Raw genomic sequence first — 21,083 nt, 5'->3', positions numbered from 1 at the left:
AGGGGAATGTACAGAAGAAAGCATCAAGACTGACATACACTGTCTAAACAACTTCTCCTAGTGCCACTGTGTGGAACACAACACTGGGCTTTATGGACTATCAGTCTGAGTTAGTAGGGCATTTCTCACATCCTTATAGTCTCATATATGGAACTTCTGGGTGATAATGTGAACCTGCTTCTCTACAGACACGGCATAAGTATTGCAGGTTACAGTAGGAATATTGTCCAGGTGGTTAATCACTATACACTTACAGTGAGGTTTCACTGCACCTTACAGGAATTTATTGATTTGGGGTTTGGGGAATGCATGCAGAAAAGCTACATAATGTATCTAGAGGAGCCCAAGGGACACACAGGACACTCTCTAGTGAGAATGTGGTGTGCAGGCTCTTAGCTTCAAGCAACCTAGCTCTGGCAGATAGCTATCACTCTCCTAACAAAGCCAGCAGGCTGCAGATCAGAAGAACTGTAACATCTTTTAAAGCACTTCTGAAAAAGCAAAGGAAGGTCATTTACCAGAACTGCCACCAGGCTGACAGGCAGAGTCTGTGGAGGGAGCATATGGATATTCAGTCTTCTTGGATCCAGGAAACAGTAAGGAAAAGAGCAAGTATACACATATATTTGGGGTTACTGGTTTTGTGATACATTTTTCTTGAAAACATTTAAGTAAATATTACGTGGCTTTTAGAAGATAGAGTGATCACTGTACGAGTTATTGCCCCAGATGTGTGATAAGTGCAAGGATCTCTGCTTGATGAGAAACAGTGTGTAAGGGGGAGGGAAGGCTAGGTCTGATTTGAGGGTTGGAGATAAACATGATCCCATGCAGAACCAGATGATGATGATAAGCCAGAGGCAGTAGGGTTGGGAAGCTTGTGCCGTTCCTGAATTGAAGGTGGCTAAGGGTGGTTTTCAGCTGGCACTGTTGACAGCCAGGCTTTGAATATAAAGCCTAATGTTTGCTACTAAGTTGTTGACTTTACCCACAACTCTGACTGTTAAAACCATCAGCTTATGCTAGACATAGTTTCTACCCATGAGGAATGCAGACAAAATAGGCATGACATGATGTAAGAAAGAGATAGACAACACCTACACAGAAGACAAAGAGAAGACAAACATGGGATGATAAAATACTAGCACAGGTGTCTCGGCCAGAACTAGGGACTTAGGCCTAGATTTCTGAATCCTTATTTGAACCTTCAAGCCCAGGACCTCTTTCCTGTTAACAGTAATAGTGTCATATTAGGCAGGCACATACCCAGCTGGACAAGTTAATACATTTCATTGGAATGACTCTATATAATCAATCAGCTGCGAGTGAGCATCTGGCATAATAATCTTCTTGCTTTCCTATCCTTCTGCTCCTTTTCTTGTTTTTCTAGCGAGTGATTTCTTCTTTTTGTAGAAAAGCTTCATCATTCTATCTCCAAGGATTAGCTGACACAGAAAACTACAACAGGAGCTTGCTAGCACTGTGATGGAATATCGTTTTACAGAGAATGCTTTTAATAAGCTAGCATCTTTCTGTGCCTTCCTCAGCTGATGCATTTATGCAGCTTTTTTATGTTACCACAAGAACCAAACAAATGAGTGAAGGAAAAATATACACTAATGTTCATTCACAATTTTGATGAAATTCAGTTCAGTAGTTTTTCTGCCTTTTCTTGTTTTTGTGTTACAGAAGGACTTTAGCCAGCCAGCCTCCTGGCATTGATGATGTGGGAGAGAGCGAATGAGAAAAAAAAAGGGAGAAAATGAGAGAGGCTGACAAACAGAAAAGATATCTTCAAAGCAGGACAATTAAATATAATTTTATATTTAAAATATAGGTAGGTGGATGGGATACCCTGAAGCTCAAATCACTTCTCTCAACAATTATCTCACCCATCCCTCTGGTAATTTTCCTGCCCACAATATTTCTCTTCATGCTTTTTCCAGGGTTTTGGAGTTTTTGTTTTGTTTTGGTTTTTTTTTGACAATCAAGCAGCAGTACTCACATTTAGTTTATTTAGTTTAAAAAGGCAGAGGATGGAAGAGGAATTGTGGGGGAGAAATCCCAAAGCTCTAGGCCCAGTGACTCCCCATCACGTTTAGAATGAGACAATGGGGGCAAAAGAGCATCCCAAAGAGTCAGAAAACACAACATCTGACTTATATGACCAATTACAACAAGTCTGTATTTAAAGCACTTCTGTCAATCACAAACTGGAAAGAGAAAAATTGAAAAATGCACTTGTCAAAAAAAATGGGCACATGTAAGGAAGCTACAATTTGCTCATGGATATTTCATGATCTAAGAAAAATGCCAAACTCATCAGATAAATTGTTTGCTGTGAATTATGCACTTGAGTCTAAATTGCTGCTCTTTCAGGCAAATACAATGGAAACCTGTGACTCCTTGTCATCAGTTTTTCTCTTCTGGAGCTGCATCACATTCACTTTTCTCACCAAAAAAAAAAAAGGCTTTGTATGACAGTTATCAATATAATAGTAACAAAAGGATTTCATTACCTTTTCCTCCTGTTTTTATATTACCTTCCTCCATATTCTTCTTAGAACGTTACCTTTCACAGACAGACCCCGATTTCGCATGATTTCAACTTTCTTGCCTGTAGTTAAACAAGGCTGAGGAAAGAACTTAACAGAAGAAAGAATTCATGGTGAAGGACGTGCTTATTTCTCCTGCTAAACTGACATACTGGCATATTTTTTTAGCTGGTCTGAACTTTACATCCCAAAGGCAAATATTCTTCTCAGTTAATCTAAGCACAGCCAGACTCTGACATAGTCCCCGTTATTGCTGCCCTTTAAACTGCAGTAACTTATCAGCCCACTAGAGTGCAGTCCTTTCTCCTTTCATATAAGTAAATATTGCTTATTACATAAAGAAATTATTAAGAAGCCTCAAAGGAATATTGCAGGCAAGCAAAACAAAAGACTAAAGAAAATAACCTTATTGCTGGAAAGAAATGTAGAGAAGCAGTAAAAAAAAAATACATTAAATGCCCACAATACATTCACTCAAAAAACTTAGATCTGAAATTTGAGCCTTCTTCTTCGCTTGACCCATCCAGAAACAAATGGCATACTGTTTTCAGTTTAACAAGTCTGACTTCCTCTCCTGCCTGTTACATCTCCATACACTCACACAAGACAGATTTTTTCCCTTCCCAGCTTACTCTATTATGGTGAATAATGAACTTATATTTCATTGCCATATCCTTGCCAATATCCTTCAGCATTTTTGAAAAGGGGTTATTTAAGTTGCAGAGTACTTAGAATAGTACTTGTATTTTTATTTTGTCCTGCTTCCATCCTTTGGCTTCAGATGGATGACTTAAACATAAATAAGTACCATAAAACAGTGTACAGATGATGGGCTATAAATCTGCACATCTAGCTGTGATTAATAAAGATAGGTGTTTTAGCCAGTGATTGTATGAGAGCTGTTGATGAAAAGGAAAGAAGAAAAAGAGATCCAAGAAACCACAGTGAAAAATAAATTCTGCTGACAAAAGTTGCAACATACATATATAAATTTTAATTATCTGCATAAGATAAATGGCAGGTGGAGGTTAAAAAATGCCATTTGTAATAGTGAAAAACAGGACAATCTTTTCTTACCAGGTAGCAAAAGCACAGTGTGTCTGGCTGAAACAGAAGTACAGAAAGTTCCTGAAAGCAGAACTTTTTTGTACTGCTTCTCCTGATAAGTACCTTACTTTTCCCAGCCCTCTGTCTCGTGACAGGCAGTAGGGTGAAGGACTAAAAGCACTTAAGGAGCAAAAGTGTTCTCGTATAAATAAATTGACAGATGTAAGTCTCTGGATACACCAAGATGTAGCTAGGGTCATATTCTGCACATGGGATCTACTCAGATTGTTACCTCCCAGGTTGTATGGAAGACTACCACTGATATATGGGCCTTTGGCTCTGGTCATACAGCATGAGTCTGCAGCTACTGGAGTCAACAGGAAAGTCCTCACTGGGTACAGTGAGGAAGAATCCCATGGAGGGACTGTCCTTTAGCTGACTTCCCCTTCCTAGCTCAGCACTGGCCCTGCAACATCTTGTCATGTCTGCTGTAAGGTCTCTGTGGTAGCTGGTTCTCTAATAAATATACATAAGGAGACTGAAAAACCTTCACTGAATTACTCTATAATATCAGATTCAACAAATTCTGCTTCTGAGCTAGTGATCCAGTATAAAGGAACATTTCTTATCGAATTTAAGAAGATTATTATTTTCAAAAACCCTGAAGTACATCATGTGATAAGCAAAGCAGCAAGCATGCAAGTTTATCTCTTTTTTTTTGACAAATTCAGCTCAAGACAAAAATCAAATGGCATGGATCACCTCAAATTTAAGAAAAAAAAATAATTAGGGTGGTTTTTAGACGTCTGGAGAGGGGATTTATATGAGTGACCTCCACATGCCAGTGAAGAGAGTACTAGACTATTTCAATGATTATTGACACAAAGTGAAACAGTTGCTGCCTCTCACATGTCCTCTCAACTGTATCCATACAGTGAAAAAGAGAAAGCTATCACTACCCCAGAGCGCCAAAGTATTCCTTCAGAAAGTTACAAAATAACATTTTTGCAAAGCATGCAATGGTAACTTAAAGAAGCTACCATAAAATTAGATAATGTTTCAAATCCATTTATCAAAAGTGGTTATATTTCTCATTTCAAGGCAAGTGACAGATAATAAACATAGATCAAAGGAAGCTAGTCAGTATATAAAAAGTATAAATTGAAAAAACTGGTTCACAAAATAGCATTAAATATCTTATAGCCTCTTCACAGCTCTTCTTATTTATAAACTGAGCTTTGTTTTCTATGTTGAACTTCAACAGCTATCATGTCATATAGCTATAACCCCTGGGGAAATAATCCCTACAGATTAAAGATCTATAGAGACTAGAGATGGTTCCAACCACAGTCCAGAAGTGAGATGTGAATCCTTTCAGGTTCTGAGGACATTGAAATGAGATCCCAGCTTGGAAGCACAAACCAATGCTTTTTAAAAGCAAATTCAGATAGAAACCAGGCTCATCAAAAGCCTTCAGCCATTCTGCTGCTGAGCTCACAAAGACCTCTCAGATTTACATTTCCGAGGCACAAGAGAGAGCGCTTCCTCTTTGCATTAGGCAAATGATTTTTCTGCTGCTTCAGGTCATGTGGCTGGGAAAAGCCACAGGTCTGGGCTGCGGCTGCAGACTGTGCCACTCTGCAGGACAGTGTTACGTGTCACATCTGACATCACTGGCCCTTGGGACAGGATAAACAGTGATGTCTATACCCTTTATACCCACCCTGCATGTCAACCCTTTGCAATCCACAAGAAGTGACAGTAGCAACACAAAGTCTTATTTTCATCGTCCCAAGCTAGTTTTAGCTAATCTAAAATCTGGTCCCATCATGCACAAAAGTCCTTTTGAACCTGACAGCAGATATGCATTTTTCTAGAGTAGAAGCCTGCATTTTAACAAAAATTTGCCCATTACTGTGGACTTCATAACGTCTCTTGTCATTGCTGGCTATTTGATCTCTTTCCATTCCTACAGTGAGAATTGAAATGTTACCTTGAAATTGTGGCAACTGTAGGAGGGATGTTGCACCCCGTAACATCTTGGGGTTGTTCGACTGTCAAATTTGCACACAGTGTATTTTTATAAGCTAGCATTTTTTAATAGACTTTTTAAAATATCAGATGTCACTTTTTCACTTAATTTTTCAAGTTAACTAACTCCTTGGGCATATGTATATTACAGAGAAAATTTTGAATATTCTCTCTTTTCAAAAGCTTATGCCTGAAGTTTTGTTAGAGTTTATTTATAATGCATGGAGTGAAATTCTAGCTTCTGATCGGGACATGAAAAATATCAAAACTGTATACAAAACTGCATACAAAACTGCATACAAAACTGCATGACAACCCTATAGCTTGTCAGATCTAAAGGGCTGAATGCAAATGCATCATTTCTACAGATTCTGACACTGTCTCCTGAAAAATAACAGAGTTTACATAGAAAATACTAATAAAGTAAAGCTGGGCAACAGGCGAAAACATACTTTTATTTACATGTGAAGTAAATGGAAATCTGCTTACTGGAATGCCTGGAGAAAAACAGGCAAAAAGAAAGAGAATCCTTTGGGAGAACTCAGTCTTTGTTCTAGCAAAACTCTTCATAAAGCCATGTTAATTTGTCTGTTGTCCTTGCAGAGGGGTGCAAGTTATCAGGTATGGCGCCTAGTTATTCAACCTACTTTTTTTGCCTATTTCTGTAGTGATCCTGACCGAGAAACCACTGCATGTTTAGGAGTCAGTGATCCACATGACAGCTAACCTGCACAAGCTCAAGCCTGTGCTGTGCTTCAAGTCCAGCATGTCACTCAGGCCTGCGTTGTGCTGCACAGCGTCCTTGGCTGCAGGATAATCTCAGCCAGATCATAGCAACTGAGGGGCCTGCAGGCAGATCCTTCTTGGTACCAGTCCTGGCACCATCTGCCTGGCCTTGCCTTTATCTAAAAGTGCAGCTAGAAGTTCTCATGAGAACACCCTGCAGGAACAGAGTCGTTTTCTTGTAAGGAAATTATATGTTAGCTTGAATGACCAAAAGGGAGAGCTTTTCTCTACAGGTAGGATTTACTCTGCCTTGTGCAGTGCACTGTGGGAAAATCCATCCAGGCTCCATCCAATGCTCTGTGAACATAGTGTGCCTAGCATCTGAAGGGGTGTAAGGTTTACTCACTATCTATATTCTTATTACTATTCTGTCTTCTTAAAGCAGTCCTCTTAATAAGCACTTTGCTGTTATGCTTTTCTCATTGTGTTTCAGACAGGAGCCTGCACTGTCCCTCTCTTCCCTCACCTTCCCACCCTCATGCAGAACAGCTTCCAGCTAAACTCAGTCTAACATCATCTTATTTAGAAAGGTACTAAATCACTATGCCAATCCCCCAAAAGATCTCCAAGCATTTCTCCTAGTGATGGCTCATCCAAAATTAACACTCCAATCTTGCATTAAGCTTGGGAGTATGAGCTAACCACTGCCTCCAACCACTCTGACAGGAAGGCAATACTGACTCTACCTATTTGAAGAAGGGGTACCAGCACAAAAACTACCATCTGCATTCCATTACAGGTTCTATGCTGACATCTGTAAATTAATTTTGTTTCCTTCAATTGGAATCAGTCTCTTAAGGACAGCAGTGGAAAACATAACTCTCAAATAAAATGACCTGCATCTTTTAGATACATAATGAATCATGGGCAGGGAATAAAATGTTTTATTTGAAATTCACTAATAAGATAAGTAATAATTCCAAAACATCAGTGGAGATTAAATCCAGTTCTTAAGATTCTTAGAAAGTGAATGTATAGCACCATTCAACTGAACTATATGGATACTTATCTCACTAGCAAGACTAAAACTAAGTTTACCTTTTTCCTGCATCTTTTTCTCAGATGAGCTGTGAATGGTGATTTTAATTAAGGCTGCCTGCTTATCATCCCAATTCCTCTTAGTTTTGCTAAATTTTAGCCACCGGTTAATAATGGTAAAGTGGACAATAAGCAGTCTGATACATCCTAATTTAGAAGTGCTTGACCTTGCAATCTTAATCTACTTTCATTAATAATGACCTTGAGCAGGTAAAGCCTACTTATCATGGCCAAAACTCTGCACAGATATTATATACTTAAATTACATAATTCCCTGATTCAGAAAATCTTGACAGAATGTGTTTAAAATTACTAGCTCAAGGCTATGAAAGTAGGTAATATCAAAACTGCCAATGGATTAAAGAAGTTTCTTTCTTCCCATCTCATGATTAATCCACTAATAATGTTTATTAAATAGTTTAAATTCAGATTCTTTTTTGTTGATATTCTATAATACTGACTTGAAATACTAATTATTGCTCTTTTCTTATGTCAGATGATCACAGAGTAAAATTCCCCTAACCATAAGCAAATGGAATAGCTACTCACTGATGGTAGTGTAGAATATGACACAGGATTTTCAGTTCAGATCCAAAACTGCAGTTTATGAAGTTACTGCTTAAAATACCATGTCTGGTTCATTGCACACAAGGTGCAATAACAGCAAATTTAATTTAAAATTTCATCTATTAAAGCAGTAATTAGGTACAACAGTGGCAGGCTCCAGAAGGAAAGAATAAATATGTTTAACTTACTCAGACAACATTCCCATACTTTCTCCTATTTGCTCTTGCCACTTGCGTGGAAAACCTTACTTCCTTTTCAGGTGTTCAGATATCAGTGCACTGAGATCTTAGAGCATTACCCTGTCTAGTGGGTCTTTTAGCCACAAACCCCTTCCCAATTACAGGAAGGCTTCTCCTACTAACAAGAGGAATTGGAGATGTGTGCACATCTACAAACAAGAGGAATTAGAGATGTGTTCACATATACGGGGGTATGATATAATAGCTATCACAGAAACATGGTGGGATGGCTCCTATGACTGGAGTGTTGGAATGGAAGGTTACAGGCTCTTTAGGAAAGACAGGCCTGGCAGGCAGAGAGGGGCAGTTGCCCTTTATGTTAGGGATAGGCTGGAGAGTATGGAACCCTGTCTGGGGACAGGTGAGCAGTCCACAGAGAGTTTGTGGGTGAGGGTTAAAGGGAATATAGCTATGGGAGACATTACTGTGGGCATCTGTTACAGACCGCCTGATCAAGGAGAACCTGCGGATGAAGCACTCCATAGACAGATAGGAAAAGCCTCACGCTCGCAGGCCCTTGTTCTCATGGGTGACCTCAACCACCCTGACATCTGTTGGAAGGACGGTACGGCCTGGCACAAGCAATCCAGGAGGTTCCTCGATTGTGTAGAAGACAACTTCCTTCTGCAAGTAACAGAGAAGCCGACAAGGAGAGGTGCCATGCTTGACCTCATGCTCACCAACAGGGAAGGGCTCGTCAGAAATGTGACGCTCCAGGGCAGCCTTGGATGCTCGAATTTGAGATCCTGAGGACAGTGAGAAGAGCATGGAGCAAGCTCACTGCCCTGGACTTCAAAAGAGCAGAGTTTGGCCTCTTCAGGAACCTGCTTAGTAAGGTCCCATGGGATACAGCCCTAGAGGGCAGGGGGGCCCAAGACTGTTGGTTGATATTCAGGGATCACCTGCTACAAGCTCAGGAGTGTTGCATCCCAACCAGAAGGAAGTGCAGCAGGAGGGCCAGAAGACCTCCTTGGATGGATAAGGAGCTGCTGAGGAAAATTCAAAGGAAAAAAAGAGGCTTATAGGAAGTGGAAACAAGGACAGGCGGCCTGGGAAGAATACAGGGATGTTGTCCAGGAAGCTAGGGACCAGGTTAGGAAAGCTAAGGCTCAGTTAGAATTAAACTTGGCTAGGGTTGTTAAAGATAACAGGAAGGGATTCTACAGGTACATAGCAAAAACAGACTAGGGAGAATGTAGGCCCCCGCAGGAAGCACTTAGGAGAACTGGCTACACAGGATTTGGAGAAGGCTGAGGTTCTGAATGACTTCTTTGCCTTGGTCTTCACTGGCAAAGGCTCTGACCAAACCACCCAAGTCTTGGAAGGCAGATGCAGGGACTGTGAGAATGAAGACCTTGGGCCCACTGTAGGAGCGGAACTGCTTCGAGACCATCTTAAAAATCTGAACGTGCACAAGTCCATGGGTCCTGATGAGATCCATCTGCGGGTCCTGAAGGATCTGGGAAATGAAGTTGCGAAGCCACTGGCCATCATATTTGAGAAATCATGGCAGTCAGGTGAAGTTCCTGATGACTGGAAAAAGGGAAATATAACCCCCATTTTCAAGAAGGGGAAAATGGATGACCCGGGGAATTACAGACCAGTCAGTCTCACCTCTGTGCCTGGCAAAATCTTGGAGCAGATTCTCCTGGAAGGCATGCTAAGGCACATGAAAAACAACAAGGTGCTTGGTGACAGCCAGCATGGCTTCACTAAGGGGAAATCCTGCCTGACCGATTTGGTGGCCTTCTACGATGGGTCTACAGAACTGATGGACAGGGGTATAGCAGTTGATGTCATCTACCTGGACTTGTGCAAAGCGCTCGACACTGTCCCACATGATATCCTTGTCTCTAAATTGGAGCAACATCAATTTGATGGATGGACCACTCGGTGGATAAAGAACTGGCTGGATGGCTGCACGCAGAGTTGTATTCAATGGCTCAATGTCCAGCTGGAGACCAGTAACGAGTGGCTTCCCTCAAGGATCGGTGTTGGGACCGGTCTTGTTCAACATCTTTGCCGGTGACATGGACAGTGGGATTAAGTGCGCCTTCAGCAAGTTTGCCGATGACACCAAGCTGTGTGGTTTGGTTGATACGTTGGAGGGAAGGAATGCCATCCAGAGGGACCTTGACACGCTTGTGAGGTGGGCTGATGCCAACTGCATGAAGTTTAACCATGCCAAGTGCAAGGTCCTACACCTGGGTCAGAGCATTCCCAGGACAGCTACAGGTTGGGCAGGGAAGAGATTCAGAGCAGCCCTGCAGAGAAGGACTTGGGGGTGTTGGTCAATGAGAAAATGAACTTGAGCTGGCTTCAGTGTGTGCTCGCAGCCCAGAAAGCCAACCATATCCTGGGCTGCATCAAAAGGAGCGTGACCAGCAGGTCAAAGGAGGTGATCCTGCCCCTCTACTCTGCTCTTGTGAGACCTCACCTGGAGTATTGTGTGCAGTTCTAGTGTCCTCAACATAAAAAGGACATGGAACTGTTGGAACAAGTCCAGAGGAGGGCCACGAGGATGATCAGGGGACTGCAGCACCTCCCGTATGAAGACAGGCTGAGGAAGTTGGGGCTGTTCAGCCTGGAGAAGAGAAGGCTGCATGGAGACCTCATAGCAGCCTTCCAGTATCTGAAGGGGGGCTATAGGGATGCTGGGGAGAGGGACTCTTCATTAGGGACTGTAGTGACAGGACAAGGAGTAATGGGTTAAAACTTAAACAGGGGAAGTTTAGATTGGATATAAGGAGGAAATTCTTTCCTGTGAGGGTGTTGAGGCACTGGAATGGGTTGCCCAGGGAGGTTGTGAATGCTCCATCCCTGGCAGTGTTCAAGACCAGGTTGGACGAAGCCTTGGGTGATATGATTTAGCGTGAGGTGTCCCTGCCCATGGCAGGGGGGTTGGAACTTGATGATCTTAAGGTCATTTCCAACCCTAACTATTCTATGATTCTACTGATTTTAGTATCTGTAATGCAGACAGGAAATATTATTATCAGGCTAAAAAAAAAATCTATAATGTCAACATTTTGCAGCAGAACTGCTTATGTTAAAATCATTAACAAGAGAAACTGGTGTATGAACTGACATTAAACATTCTAAAGACACATTCATTCCTCTAGGAGAAAAACTGTACATAATGGATCATTTTTTTAGAAATAGTTACACATTTAACAGCAAGATTGTTTTTCTATTAGCATAGTAAATGTAGCCACAAAGATTCTGGATGGAAAACTGCAGCAGAATCTGGGAATTCGTTGGAGCTGATCTGCTGAGATACAAGTCACTGTAACAGCAGTTAGTAGCCAACAGGTAACTGTTGGTTACTTCCATGTCTGTTCTGGTGATATGAATTATTTATGTTTCTTCCATAGTTTGTTACAGCAATTGTCAAGTAAGCTATGAAATGTTTAAAGACACAGATAAGAATATGAGTAATGATCAAAGGAAAAACAGGTTTTGGGAGCTCAGACTGATTTGCACCCATTGAAATAGGATTATAGCATACAGAAATCTGCATGGAGATTCAGCATGCAGAAATATGAACACACACATATCTGCATAATCTACATGTACATGCGTGCATATAGGCATGCTTTACAATTACCTGCAAAGATGTAAGATATATAATTACAATGATGTCTTTACTTGGTTTTGCAGGCAATAAAGATAACCTTTGAGTATATAGGTACTGGTATATGATGAATATGTACAGATCAATGCACTGAGAGTACACACACCCTTACATAGATCCCTAAGTCTGACTAAAGACATAGACTCATAGAATCATAGAATGGTTAGGGTTAGAAAAACCTTAAGATCATCTAGTTCCAATCCCCCTGCCATAGACAGGGGTGCGTTACCCTAGACCATCTCATCCTAGGCTCTGTCCAACCTTGGCTTGAACAATGCCAACGATATTTACCACTTATTTGAGCAACCCATTCCAGTGCCTCACCATCCTCACAGTAAAGAACTTCTTCCTTATATCTAACCTGAACTTCCCCTGTTTAAGTTTGAACCCATTACTCCTTGTCCTATCACTACAGTCCCTAATAAAGAGTCCCTCTCCAGCATTCTTGTAGGCCCCCTTCAGATACTGGAAGGCTGCTATGAGGTCTCTAAGCAGCTTTCTCTTCTCTAGGCTGAACGGCCCCAGTTTTCTCAGCCTGTCAAAAAGGTAACGAAAAACTTACACATAGGTCTCAATATAAAGAAAGAAAAAGGAAAAAACGGCACTTTATAAAGACGGCTAGGTATTTTTTCAACTTGTGCAGAAGATATTCAATGAGCTTAAGGGTTTTAAACACATGCAAGTAATCATGCCATTCTTTATTCAACAACCTGATCTGATCCTGAAATCCCGTTAGTTTCTCTTGGTGTTGCACCCTCTTAAACCTGAGGTAGTGCTCAACCTTTTCCTGACTGCTAAAGAAGTTAATTTATTCCCTCCGTAGTCGGAAGGAGACTGAATTCACGAAGATAACCACTAGAGGTCAGCCAGGGTGCAATTCATGGCCACAAGGAAACGGGAGATTTTATTAAGCTCCGTTGGCAAGAGAAATGAGGGACCAGAGTGACACAGACATAACAGGATTTAAATACTTGCTACTTTTCATGTCAGAAAGCAAAACTGTGCTCTTGAAAACTGCTATATTCAAGACAGATCACACGCACTGGTATGACGGTAACGGTGAGGAAATAGTTTTATTAGAAAACAGGTTCACAGTTAAACGTGGACATTACATATAAATAGAAAATGGTCACAGTAAGCATCTCAGTCAGCAAGTGTGCAATTCTACCCAAAGTTTGCTTGTTTACTGGATCTTCAGTTGCCTCTTGAAGCACTTTTTCTACATTGCTTTCATTACACAAAGGTGCGTGAGAGGAGGAGAATATGAAGTAGAAAACCACTGCAATACTCTATTTTTCTTGGCTGAATAAGAAATGCAGTCCCAGCCTTGGAATGCATGCAAAACATTGTCCTGAAATGTTAAAAATAATTCAGCAGCTACTTTCCTGTATCACCCACACAGTTGTGACTATCTCGATGAGCTTCTCAGGGGCATCTGTTTGTTTGATGGAAATAGAAGAGTTAAGCTCGGGGGTGCACAAATGACCACTTCTTGTCACAAAACTGGTAGCACCATCCAGTGGGACAGCTGACCTGCAGCTGCAAGCCCCTCCTTTGCCTCACAGGCTTTTCCTGTCCACAGAAGTGCTACTTCTGATCAAAATGCATCTTCCCTGCAATATACATGCTCATATTCCCTTGCAGCCTATATAAATCTGTAAGCTCAAAGGTTAGGTGCTTTGTACTTCACAGAAAATCTTTTAAAGAATTTTCTCAAACAAACATGTTTCTTTTTCCCATATGCCACCTGAGTACCTGGTGCACTCCTCATACTGCCTGCTGTCATGAGACCCCACCTGAAGTACTGTGTTTAGCTCAGGGGCTCCCAACAAAAGAGGGATGTGGACCTGTTGGACCGAGTCCAGAGGAGGCCACAGAGATGATCCGAGGGCTGCAGCACTTCTCCTATAGGGAGAGGGTGAGAGAGTTGGGCTTGTTCAGCCTGAAAAAGAGAAGACTCTGGGGAGACCTTAGATCAGCCTTCCAGTATCTAAAGGGGGCTTACAAGAAAGTGGGAGATGTACTTTTTACAAGGGCTTGTTAGTGACAGGACAAGGGGAGATGGCTTTAAAGTGAAAGAGCGGAGATTTAGATTAGATATTAGGAAGAAATTCTTTCCTGTGAGGATGGGAAGACACTAGAACATGTTGTCCAGAGGAGTTGTGGCTGCCCCATCCCTGGCAGTGTTCAAGGCCAGATTGGACAGGGCTTTGAGCAACCTGGTCTACTGGAAGGTGTCCCAGCCTATGGTAGTGGGTTGGATCTAGATAAACTTAAAGGCTGCTTCCAACCCTAACCATTCTATGATTCTCTGATTTGCAGCTGAGTGCTATAACAGTACTTCTATATTTCTTGGAAGTTCATTTTCTTGGAAGCATTTAAAATAATTCCACCAAAGCTGACATTAAGGTTGGCCCAATTATCCAAAAAAGGCTACAGTGGCTTTGGTTTGCTTACTTCCTTGCAAATACTTATGTTTTATCCAATACCATACCAAGAGTGAAGAAATTATTGAAAATTCAGTCACATTTACTAAGTTTTACATCTAATTGTACCTACTGCATTCCTAATTCATTATAGATCTGTAAATAGGTACTTAGAGATACTTGTCTCTGATAGCTTTGTTAAAAAAAAGCACATCCACCAGAAAAATCACTTTATTCAAGTTAGCCAAAATCTGTACTTGTAATCTACTGGACTGTGAGATAGTTGTCTTAAGTATACAAGTCCTTAGTGGTATTAGGCAAAAAGAGATACAAAAAATTTAGACCTACTTGCCACAATATGATAGGAAATAAAAAGGAAAAAAAGTGCCTAATATGTGTTACTAATTAAAAGAGAATCTGCTAATCTTTTAATACTTGTTGATTTCTGATAAACCTTTTCCTCCTACAACAGCTTTCCTCCTACAAACAGATATTTAAAAATAAGTGCTACATCTCTGCAGCTGCTTCCATGTCAGGACTAGCCTCACACAAAGTGGGTAAAAGTAAAAACCCTTCTGTTCTGGATTTCTATCTGAATAGACAAACAAAACTTACTGTCTAATTGCTACATGTAATAGTGCAAACTTATTTCTGCAATTGTGGCTAATGACTTGCTTTCTTATAGCAGGAGCCATCTACTTCTATAGTAGGTGAGATCTACCTCTTATCACTGTGAATAGAGACTACAGAAATAAATTGAAAGGTGGATCAAAAGTCTGTTCTGGTTCCTGTGTTCCCTATACATTTTATATATGTGACAGCATTGTTTCAATGTCTACACACTTGTGTAGGCAAATATCTACGTATCCGTTTCCTTAGATGCCTCAAAAAAAAACCCAAAACAACAGAGATGGCCAAGCACTCCTCAGTTTTTCCACGGAGAAGGACAAGAAAATATAAAGACATAGGAAAATTCACTGTTTGTCACTCTTTTTTATTTCCACCTCCACTGCAGGGCCCTGAATTTCGTGTCACATAGCAGTGAGGAATTGGAGTAACTGGTAGGTGGAGAGAAAAATACATGTCACAGCTCTGCTTAGGACAGTACAAACTTTATTGTTAGCATGTACACAAAAATCTGCATTGGGAATTGTAACAAAACACTCTAAATACTGAATAAGTGTGGTTCCACAAGCCAACAAAGACCATACCAGGAACAGAGGACAGATATGGAACGAGGCAGTAAATAGTCAGTATGTGCCAATTTATCCAGAGAGGCTATATTGACAGTGCTGCTTCTATACTCCATCCCCTTTGGCAGAAACAGAGTAGGTATCTTCACAGGAACAGTGACAAGAGTTCCCGAGCATATTGACTGACTGGAGCAAAGCATGGATTAACAAGTGGCTATGCAAACTTATGGTGAATGAGCACAAAACTTTATAAATAGCTGTAGCTGCAGAAGTATTCTCTCCCTCTCCTTTTCTGTATTATTTGCAAAGTTATAATCTCAGGAATCTGCTAGGAAAATTAAACTAAGGTTTTCATTAGCACATACAGTTAATTAAAGGTACAAATACACTGGATAGCACAGTACAGAGGCACCTGAGCTGGTTCCACTGCTACAGCAAAGCATCTCCTAGGATGAGAAAGAGCAATGCAGATGTTTATGTGTAAAGGGTGTATGCGTAACAGAAGAGCTACAGCCTATTAACAGTAATGATGGCTGTATACTATGTCACTGTACCTATAATCACAAGCATTAGAAGCTATGCTTCTGAAGTATGACATATGCAAGACATAAGCAATCCGACAGAATACACCAAGCATTATTTAGCTAACCTGTTGGACTCATTCCAGTATGACTGTTGTAAGGCTCCTGCAGTGTTTCCACCTACAGTGTTGGAATAGTGCATGTTACAGGTTTGCCAGGGCCTTCAGTAACTGCATTATTAAGGTGAAAGATATAATCTTAAACTGCTTAAGGTTAGGATGTCATTTATTCCTCCTATCACCTGATAAGAAAAAAAACATGCCTTGGGAGGATGGAAGGGGCAGCATTTCAACACAACACTGCTCCAGACTGTACTGTACTATAGGTACTCACCAAATTGAGAGCAAAATGTTTCATAATCCATACTATCCATTTAACAAGAGGACACATACACCCACTCAAGGAAGCTATTCCCTTTTGCAGAAGGAGAACCTAGCCCAAACTGTTACATAAATAGATTATGGTAAGAGTATTACCACAGTTCTGCCTCTGTTAATATGAAGCAATAGTCCATGTATTAAAAAGCAAATGCAGAAGAGAAAGAGAAAAATATGGAAGGAAAGAAAGAAATCAAGAATGAAAAGGACAAAGAAAAAATAAAAATAAAAAAAATAATTGTTGCTTGTTGCTACAAACTAAGGAAAATGTTGCTGATTAAAACTGAACACTAGGTCATATGGATATCTGAAAAACATTGAAAAAAGGTCTCAAGCACTGCATTTTTGGTTTATATATTTTGTCCATATTTTTATAAGAAAGACACAAGTGGAGACATGATTGCAATATCGATAATTATTGTGAAAGGAAAACATTTTTGTTAATAGAGAAAACAAAATATTTTCAGTGCTGTACCAGGCACAAGTACATGTAGTGCAGCCAAAGCCTTTTCTACATCTCTTTCCAAGCATATTTATTTTTACACAAATAGTCTGCAAAAGCTGGATATGCCCCATTTGGGGGGGGGGGGGGGGGGGGGGCAGGGGAAGGAAAAAAAATCTATCTTTCAACAAAATATCCTTTTTTTTAATTATTCTCCAAAGATTAATAGTAACAATCATCACTGATTCTTTACACTTATCTATCCTGAATCTGAGCATATGATTGTGAATACAACCATGTATTTATAATATCTTTTCATGGATGTAACATCCTTCATCCGTGATTCTCAAGGCTTTTCACAATTGTAGAAAAGTATTGGATTATGGATGGGAAAACAAAGGCATACGAAATGATGGTTTGGACAACAGTGTCTCCCTGTGGCACTGTGACTGTTACTGTTATTGCTTATTGTTTGTTAAACATGACTAGTGAACAACGCAAAACCCAAGAAAATAAGGAAGTTATTGTCTTCATATATTTGCAAGCAGACACTTGGTTTATCAAACACATTAGATTATACAAAACTTTCTTCGAAGTATTAGGGTGTTTAAATAAGCATAAACATACAGAACTGAGGTTTGCTATATCATTTTGAAGGTCTGTTGTTTATCCTTTGATGCTCACAGGACAAGCGCACTTGCAAAGAATCTACATGAAGCCAAAACCATACTGGTCTGAAAAGGTACACCTCACAGTGGAATTAGTGGTCCTGATTTTATTATGGTTCTGAATAGAATATTAACATATATGTTTCATCAGTGTTTTCAAATGTTCAGACACTGAATTCTCTATGTATAAATTGTATGATCAATTCTGACAACCTAAACTTGAAAACTTCTTTGATAAAGATTTATTCCATGCTTCATAATCACAACCTATGTACTTCCCAGAACAATGATAGCTTACAGTAAACACACAGAATACATACACAAAAATCTGTGTGCAATACTCAGGCAGTTGCATCTGCTTACGGCTAGATCCATAAATACTCTTCCATAAAACTTTCAAAGACCGTAAATGCAGCTTATTTCAGCTTTCTTACATGGGTATTATAAATGCTCATGTTTAAGTTTCATTTTGCAACTTGGGATGCTGATCTAAGGTTGCTAACTTCGTGTTTGGATAGGAAGTGGAGAGTCTCAAACAGCGCTTAAAGCACTAAAAAAAATACAAGACTGTTCCAAAATTAACAAGATTTAGAAGGCAGCAGTCAATGTCATCCCTGGTTGCAAAATCTTGCCACCATAAAAAAAAAGGAGTCCCAGGAATTTCTTAGTTTCTAAGTGTAAAGACACCCTAACACATGATGTAGTACAAAATCTATGAGTGGAAAATTGCAGATCTAACAACCAAATCTCCAGAGATGGCTTTCTCTGCATATAATCTCTGCATATAAACCTTTGTTCAGCAGCACCTTTGTAGGTTTTTCAATTTGAGCTGTTTTGTACTAAAAGCAGACCTATGATTATTATGCAAATAAAAAAACCTGGAAGATTTCACACAACTGTTCACTGTCTCAAGGCACTAATCTGGATGGAAATGTAAAGGGCAGCAAAGAAAGGTTTAAATATAAAATGCTTTTTTCTGGCTTACCTTGAAACTTAAATATTCTTTTGTTTGTTGTTCTACTTCTGCTGTTACCAAACCTCCACAGTAGTTCATTTACCCAACATGTAAATTACACCAGTTTACACTCACTTTTCAGACTGTGGCTTTCACAGACATCTCTGAATTAAGGTAAAAATGCATTAATAGATGTCATTTTTTTTCTCAATGGCTGTCATTTCTACAAGAGGCAGAATGTTGTGAGCTGCAATTGTTCCCTATAGAGCCAGGCAGTTTCAGTTTTCTAACTTTTTCTAAAATCCCAGAATTTCACCCACAGTATTATAATTTAGAATTATCTCTATGCAGCTGAGCAAGTTCGATACCCATCTATTTTCATTTAACTAGAAAATCACATCAGTATCACTTTTAGTAGTCAGTTGTTTATTGCTGTAACAATGAGTACTGTGAGAAAAAATGATGTTGCTTATGTTCCTCTTTGTTAGTATTGGTCTCTAATGCGCCCAACACATTTGCTTACTAGCAAAAGATTTCACCTTTGTCAGCACTGCAAAGCCCATACTGTTGTGAGAAAGCAAACTGCAACCTATTCAGACTCTTGCACTATCAGCAAAGCTTTGGGCTAAGTTCTCCCAATTGTGATGCTCAGCTGAACAGTCCCTTGCTTTGGAACAGACCCTGCTGTCACTCACGCCAGCATGAGCTCCCCAGTGTTTAACCCTTCATCACATCATGGCTCACTTGAAGGCAATTTCAGCCTTCAGAGAAATAATCACCACTTGTGAGGCTGCAGATGGGAGTAGGGCTTTCAGTTTTGGGATCTCCAGAGTAAAAAAGACATTGACATACTGGAATGAGTCTGTCAGAAGATGGACAAGGTGATAAGCCGATGTAAGCATATAATAGATGACAAAAAGCTGAGAGAAATTGGCTGTTCAGACCTGAGATGACAGAGTTAAGGGTGAGAGAGAAGGATCTTACTGCTGTCATCACATACCTCATACAAATACAGACAGCAGACAGAGCCAAACTCTTCTTGAAAAGGTAGGTATAGTATAAGAGATAACAAACACAAAGTTACAGGAGGGAAATTTTTATTAGATATGCAGATTATTTGTTCATTTCTTTTGCAAAAGCAGTCAAACACTGTAAGAAGTTGCCAGGAAAATTTGTGGTTTCATCACACTTTGAGATATTCAGAACTTGACTGGAAAAAGCCCTAAGCAACCTCATCTAAGTTAGGCCTGCTTTGAGCAAGGATTAGATCAGATGACCTCCAGAGGTTCCTTCCAACCTAAACTATTCTATTTTTATGATTTTATTATGTTAATTCAGAGAAATAACTAAGATTATCAAGAGATAACCTTTTGAACTTGCATTTCCTATGAACTACCCCTGAAAAGAGATTTACAGAAAAAAGGTATCTTCTCTGGCATGAAGCATAAAGATTTTAGCTCATTTTAGTCATGAAGACAGTAATAATGGCTTATACCCATACTCTTGCAAATAAAAGAGAAGATGAAGTACTTAAATGTGAAATAAACAAATAAAACTATACAAACCTACTGGCATCTATTAATGATACTGAAAGAGAGAAGGCCTACAGCCAAAAAGAGATTTGTACCCTGTGTTAAAAAACATGCCCAGCCTGCTTATTTATGGGTCAGACCTCCAAATTTTATTCACCTTCTGATCTTGATGAGAGTATTTGTCAACACTGGTACACTCCTTGCTTCAGTTTTCAGAGCCAGCCCCTTGTTTAGCAATTGCTAAACTGACTGTTAGATCGTGTTTACTAAATAGCATCCAAGGGAAAGACATTTCCACTCCACGGGAAGATGCATTTCTACAGAATGACACTCTTTCTCATTATCAAAGGCTGGCACTCATGTTACTGCATTATTTTCCAACATCCAGGCTCACTGGGATTCATGAACAAGTAGCACAAAACTGGAGTTGTATGTTTGACTTTGCTTCCCTTGCTATTTCAAGTACCACAAAAATTACAGTCAACAATTGTTGGGTTTCCCTGTCTGCAAGCCTTGCTTGACCTTGGGAGAGAAAAAAATAACTCTTATTTCCTTTTCCTTTCCACTCCCTTTTCCTTCAAACACTTCATATCACATACAAACCTGGCCCTGTATATATATTTACTTTTCAAATATTTACACAGATTTTCTGAAGGTTAGGAAGAAGTTTACTTGCAGTAATGTCAGCAAATACTAAACTATTTCACCAAAGATTTACACAGCTAAAGAAAGAACTCAGGGAGACAGGAGATACTTGTCTTTCATATCCTGTACAATAAGGTTTAGGACACATAAACTGAACCTAAAACTTTTTTTACTAACATAAATTAAAAACTGTTGCTGGATTAAAAAAATAAGGGGAAGATATTAGTGTTTCTTCTCCGATAATGATAGCAGACAAACTGCATCAAATAGAATAAGTATGACCAACTAATAAACAGAAAGCAGACCAAGTATCAAATTTCTACCTTTCATTCCTGGACCTCTTGTGTCAGGTCCATAACTTTATCTA

The sequence above is a fragment of the Pezoporus flaviventris genome, unplaced genomic scaffold (genome assembly GCF_033815535.1).
Source record: "Pezoporus flaviventris isolate CSIRO_AGI_PZ_B2104156 unplaced genomic scaffold, CSIRO_AGI_Pfla_v1 ptg000002l, whole genome shotgun sequence".
In the NCBI taxonomy this organism is placed as follows: Eukaryota; Metazoa; Chordata; class Aves; order Psittaciformes; family Psittacidae; genus Pezoporus; species Pezoporus flaviventris.
The sequence above is the reverse complement of the archived record's forward strand: the minus strand, read 5'-3'. Positions refer to the sequence as shown.